Here is a 5,604-nt window from a genome sequence, read left to right as displayed (position 1 = left end):
TTAAATCCCTGAAAATCGCTGTGGTAAAATAATTTATATTTGAAGGACTTAGTGGGTAAAGTAGAATCAGAAACCAAAGGACGAGTTGTGAGCCTATAAAAGTTCTTAGAAACTGTTTTTGACTTTCACCAAAATGAAAATTAAAGACAGAATGCTACATTTAAAAAGTCAATATTTTGCATACTTTTAAAATTAGAAAGAGTCATAAACAATTCTGTATAATTTCCATCTACCATCGTTCACACATTAGAGCATTTTCAAGAATGATTTCTTCCTGCTTTATCTTTATTGTGTTATCCTTATTTTAAAAGTTACACTCATAATAATTTAATTGTATAGAAGTGTTATAAAGTAAAAAGCAAAAGTCTCAAATCTCACTCCACACTCAGAGATAACCAATATTAATGGAAGGACATTTGGACTTTTTACATTTTGGCTTTTTTTGTGTGGAGGAGGAATCATTTTCCAGCGTGATGGTTTTCACAGCTATGATTTTGAGCCTGCTGGATTTTAAGGCTCCTGTGAAGCTCGGGAGAAGGGAATGGGGATAGTTCAAGTTAAAAAGTCATAAGCCTTGCTACTCTTACTGAGACTCCGCAGCTTTTGTTTAATAAAAACTTCTCAGATTCTTGCAAACCTTTGGTTTATTTCCAGACTTCTAAAAAAGTTGATTGTGACAATTTTTGCCAGTATTTGTATTTTTTTTAAGGAGGAACAAGTTTATGGAGGGTTTCACCCTGCCATTCCAGACTTTACACCACTATCCAAGCTTTTTGTATTTCTCTCTTTCAAAAAATATGTTTGCTTTCATCATCTGCCAATTTCTGGCCCCTCTGCCATGAAAAGAAAGGGAAAGTTTGCGAAACTGAGATACAAGGAAATTATAGCTTTGGAGTCAAATTGACCCAGATGTGGATCCTATCTCCACCACTCAGTCGGATTGTGATCATGGGCGGGTAGTTGATATTCCCAAGTCTCCAGCTCCTAACTGGTAGAGAGTAGTAATAATACTCACCACAACCTGTCTGTGAAAATCAAAGTAAAGCTTTTGGTACAAGTCCTAGCAGATAGCAAATGTCTAACCTATGATTTAAGTATCTTAGTTGCATATACTCAGAATCTTTTGGGATTGAATTGCAATATATGTATATATTATCTATATGTTATATATGCTATTATGTATATTATATATATATATACACTTTACATGTCAGTGTCAGCTTTGAGCGCCCAAACTTTTAATACTTCTTTCATGGGAATTTAAAGAATTACACGTGACCTCTGCTTCTTAAACTAAGTATCCTGAAAATAATGTACCCTTTCCTCGATGACTGAAGATCATCTTTATAAATATTAATTATTCATACGAGTACTATTGCTAATTTATATGAATTCAATATGTAATATTAATTGTTATCAATTATTACTTTTATGTCGTTAATTTCAACTTATTATGTTTTTAGAGTAACGAATGTGATGGTCTCAGTTCATTCCTTCACTGTATGGTCCCAGCCTATGGTTTTGATAACTTTTCTGCTCCCTTATTTTATCTACAGTCATTCTGGGAAGGATTTCAGTTGTTCATATTCTTTCCTTGCCTCACTGCCAGTGTCTGCCTGACACTAATGACTAGCTCATTTCCTGAGTTTGCTTAGTATGCCCTTCTTCATCTGCCTTTGTGACCATATCTACAACCCAGCCAAGTTGTAGGCATAGCAAACACTAACGTTAGAGGGATAAAGGAGTTTAAACTTTGTCCTGAAGACAGGAGGTAAAATAAGGATATGTTTATGGTGGGAAGAAGGATTGAAAGAGGAAGGATAAGGTTAGATTGTGTGGAGAATACATCACTCTGTCAGCAGTGGAGAATATATCAGGTTGCGAGATCCTCGGGTGGAAGAGAGGGAGAACAAGTGGTGTAAGGGCAGCAATTAGCTTCTTTTTTTTTTTTTTTTTTTTTTTTGTGAGATGGAGTCTTGCTATGTAGCCCAGGCTGGAGTGCAGTGGCGGGATCTCGGCTCACTGCAAGCTCTGCCTCCCGGGCTCACACCATTCTCCTGCCTCAGCCTCCCAAGTAGCTGGGACTACAGGCGCCCACCACCACGCCCGGCTAATTTTTTGTATTTTTAGTAGAGACGGGGTCTCACCATGTTAACCAGGATGGTCTCGATCTCCTGACCTCGTGATCCGCCCTCCTCGGCCTCCCAAAGTGCTCGGATTACAGGCGTGAGCCACCGCACCCCGCCAGCAATTAGCTTTTAATGGTTCTTAGAATTCAAACTTTATCATTAGTTGATATTCTTTGTTGAAGTATATTGGAGAGGGGAGTGGCATGGTCATATTTATGTTTTCTATGGAACACCTTAACTGGTATGAGGAGGACGAATTTAGCATTGGTAGGGACGGGGGTGAAAACCTGCAAACAGGGACAGTAACAAAAAACTTGCAGTGACATAGGGAACATAACGTGTATCCAAACCAAGTTAAGGCTGATGAGGATGAAGTGTGGGATGGATTTTTGAAACTGTAAGAAGTGAAGTCTGTCTTAACTACTTTTACTGGGGGAATGGGATGCAGCTGACTCAGAGATGTCTTCTGACTTTCTAGGTAATGGTGGTGACACCACTCAAGAGAGGGAACCAAGAAAGAAGAGAGGGAATTTTTTTTTTTTTTTTTTGAGAAAAGACAAGTTCAACTTGGGACATTTTGATTTTTTATATTTGAGTGTGCCATAGGCAGTTTAGAGATATGATCAGAATCTGCTTGGTTACCATGTCTAAGGGCTGGTCTTCAGCTTTTCAGAGTCATGAACACATTTTGCAAGAGCCAAGAGTTAAGCCAAACTTACCAAGGATTGATTTTCAAAGTAGAATGCCAATCAACTTTCAATGAGAACTATAACAGTCAGGTTAAGTTAGCAACATGGATTAGAAAGCAGAAAGCATTGTTAAAGGAAAGGGATCCCAGGACAGGTCTATTTTAATAGTAGTTGGGACATAAAGGCCTCAGGAGCCCCAACTGAGGCACAATTGATTTAATGTCTTTGTCTAGTAAGTAGTACATTCAGACTTCCTCAGGGACAGTATCTGTTCTTTTTCTTCCTGTGCTTGAGCCATGGTTTTTAATTTCTTTGCATGCATCACATATTTTTGGTGAAAATTGAACGTTTAAAACATTATAATGCAGTAACTCAGGGAATCGGATTCTCTCTTTCTCCAGGGCTTGTTGTTACTGCTTATCGTGGGTTGTAGGTTTGTTTGTTCTTTTGTTTGGTGACTTTTAGAAACATTTTTAAAGACTCTATTCTTTGTTGTGTGTGTTCACTAAAGTCTTTGTTCTGTTAGCTTAGTGGTCCACTAATAATAGGACTGAGATTTCCTTGCATGCTAGGAGACAAAAATAAAAATAGCAGATTGTCTTGTGTTACAGTTCTGACCTAGCCTACACTATATGCTTGTGCAGAGCTTAAATGTCAGCCATAGGCAAAAGATGAAGGTCTTCTCAGGTCTTCTTTGAGTATCCATCCATTCCTGGGCAAGTGCATGGGCTTACAGAGTCCTTAATGTACTCAGAAGCTTTACAAAGCCCTCAGTCTCCTTTCTATCTTTTCCCCTAGCCTCTTATTTCCCAGGGGTTTTTGATTTGTCTACTGCTTGCCCTGTCTGTTATCCCTTGCACTAGATAGCTAAGAGTAATACATTTGTTTTGAAATTAATTCATCAAACTCTTCTCAGAAGGCTGCTGCAGCCCTGAAAAGTTTCCAAGACAGATAAAACAGAGGCATGCCTCTGCACTGATCCCTTAGGGGGCCATGCTGGGGTTTTCGTACCTACAGTTAAATGATGCATTTAGTCTATTCTGCAACTGGCCATGGCTTTAAACAAGTCTTTAACGTAGGCTGGTTGCCATTCCAGTATAATTCACTTGAAAAGCGGTAGCAGTCAGGAATTGGAGCATCCTGGATGGGAGACGAGGAATCCAGAGCCTGGATTGGTGTGAACTTTTTATGCTCTTCACTGAATCCCCCCAAGATATCTGTAGAAGCTTATTTGACTGTTCACCGAATGAGAGTGGTTAGCTATGCCTAACAGGGCCATCAAGAAAGGGCTCTTGGAGCCCTTAAGTTCAGCCTTTAAACATGATGGAGAATTTTCTAGTTGGGTCTTAAAAGGTTGAGGCCAGATGTGGGAATGTCTTCCTACCATATAGAAGGAACAACCAGAAAAGACATGGAAGCCTGAAATACCTTATGTGCTTTATGAAATGTAAGCAGTTGGCTGATTCCTTTCCATACAAAACCATGGCAATGTCTGAATGTCAGGACCATGGTAAGGAGGTATATGGCCCTGACCTTACAGCCTCTGAAGAGAAGGTCTTGGTGGCCGACAAATCTGGAGATGTGCACTCCTTTTTGGTTTCAGAGCCACACAGATGTGGCAGACTTGACCTGGCACACCTGTCAATGTTGTTAGAGGTGACTGTGGGTCATGATAACTGATCCATCCTCACTGCCAACCGGGATGAGAAGATCCAGGTCAGGTAGGCCACAGCGCCTCACAGTATCGAGTCCTTCTGCTTCCGGCACACAGAATTTGTGAGCCGCATCTCTGCGGTGCCCACTCAGCCCGAACTGTTTCTTGTCCTCCTCCAGGGACTGCACTCTTAGGCTCTGGGAGTACAGAAGTGGTCCATCAACTGCACTGCTGTTACCTGGCCAGTCTGCAAGAGCTGATGGGCCTCTGGGGCCCCAGAGGCTTGTCACATCCGGGATCACGTTCTGGTGCTAGGAGAACTGCATGGCACTTCTGTGCAACTGTATTCCTGTAATCCACATCTTCCAGCTTGATGCTCTCAGACAGCTAACTTAGTGTACAAACAGCATCTGTCATTCTAGCACCAAGTGTGGGATGTGGCTTTCGAGGAGACCCGGGGCTGTGGGTGCTGCCAGACTGCCATGAAATCCCCCTGGTGGTCTGCAGGCCTGTGGGTGGCCAGTGGCATTCTGTTCCTGAATGCACTGTGTTAAAAAAAAAAGAAAGTCTCCAGCGTTATTCGTGGGAACTGGGCCATGCTGGAAGGCTCTAACGTCACAGACGCCAACTTCAGCAGTCTCTATAAGGCCATCTTCGATAGCATGATCTTCTATCTGAAGAAGAAAGAGGAGAGACTGCAGTAGCAGCTAGAGAAGTCCCCCACCTGGGCCCCAAACCAAAAAGTTGAGGCCGGGTGAGGTGGCTTTGAGTTGCTGACTTTGGTGGTTGGTAGTGCCTCTCACAACCCTGAAACAGCAAAAGCAGTTTTTATTTGCTCCCTCCTCATCCTGGCATCTCCCTTTAAGAAGGAAAAGATGACATTAATTAGGTCTGACCAGCTCAGCTCAGTGGATGGAATAGTCTCCTGGGCTCTAGAATATTCTGTATCACTGAGCATAGGCTCTTGCCTGGTGTCTGTGCCCCCTTCTGGTTGAAGAGAAGCTGTCCAGGGCATTAGCTCAACTAAGAGACTATGGGGCAGAATGGAAGTGCTGGAAGTATTTTATCTTCATGTTGAAGGCAATCTGCTAGCCTGTAGCAGTGGCAGCTTTTGATTTCTCTACCACACACG

At 41.8% G+C, this 5,604-nt stretch overlaps 1 pseudogene; it reads left to right on the top strand.

Annotated features, from left to right (window-relative positions):
• Window positions 1-4,283: 4,283 nt before the first annotated feature.
• LOC117078142 lies at window positions 4,284-5,249 on the top strand (annotated as a pseudogene).
• Window positions 5,250-5,604: the final 355 nt, after the last annotated feature.

This window comes from Trachypithecus francoisi, unplaced genomic scaffold, assembly GCF_009764315.1.
Source record: "Trachypithecus francoisi isolate TF-2019V2 unplaced genomic scaffold, Tfra_2.0 Lachesis_group6, whole genome shotgun sequence".
Taxonomy (NCBI): Eukaryota; Metazoa; Chordata; class Mammalia; order Primates; family Cercopithecidae; genus Trachypithecus; species Trachypithecus francoisi.
The sequence above is the reverse complement of the archived record's forward strand: the minus strand, read 5'-3'. Positions and strand labels throughout refer to the sequence as shown.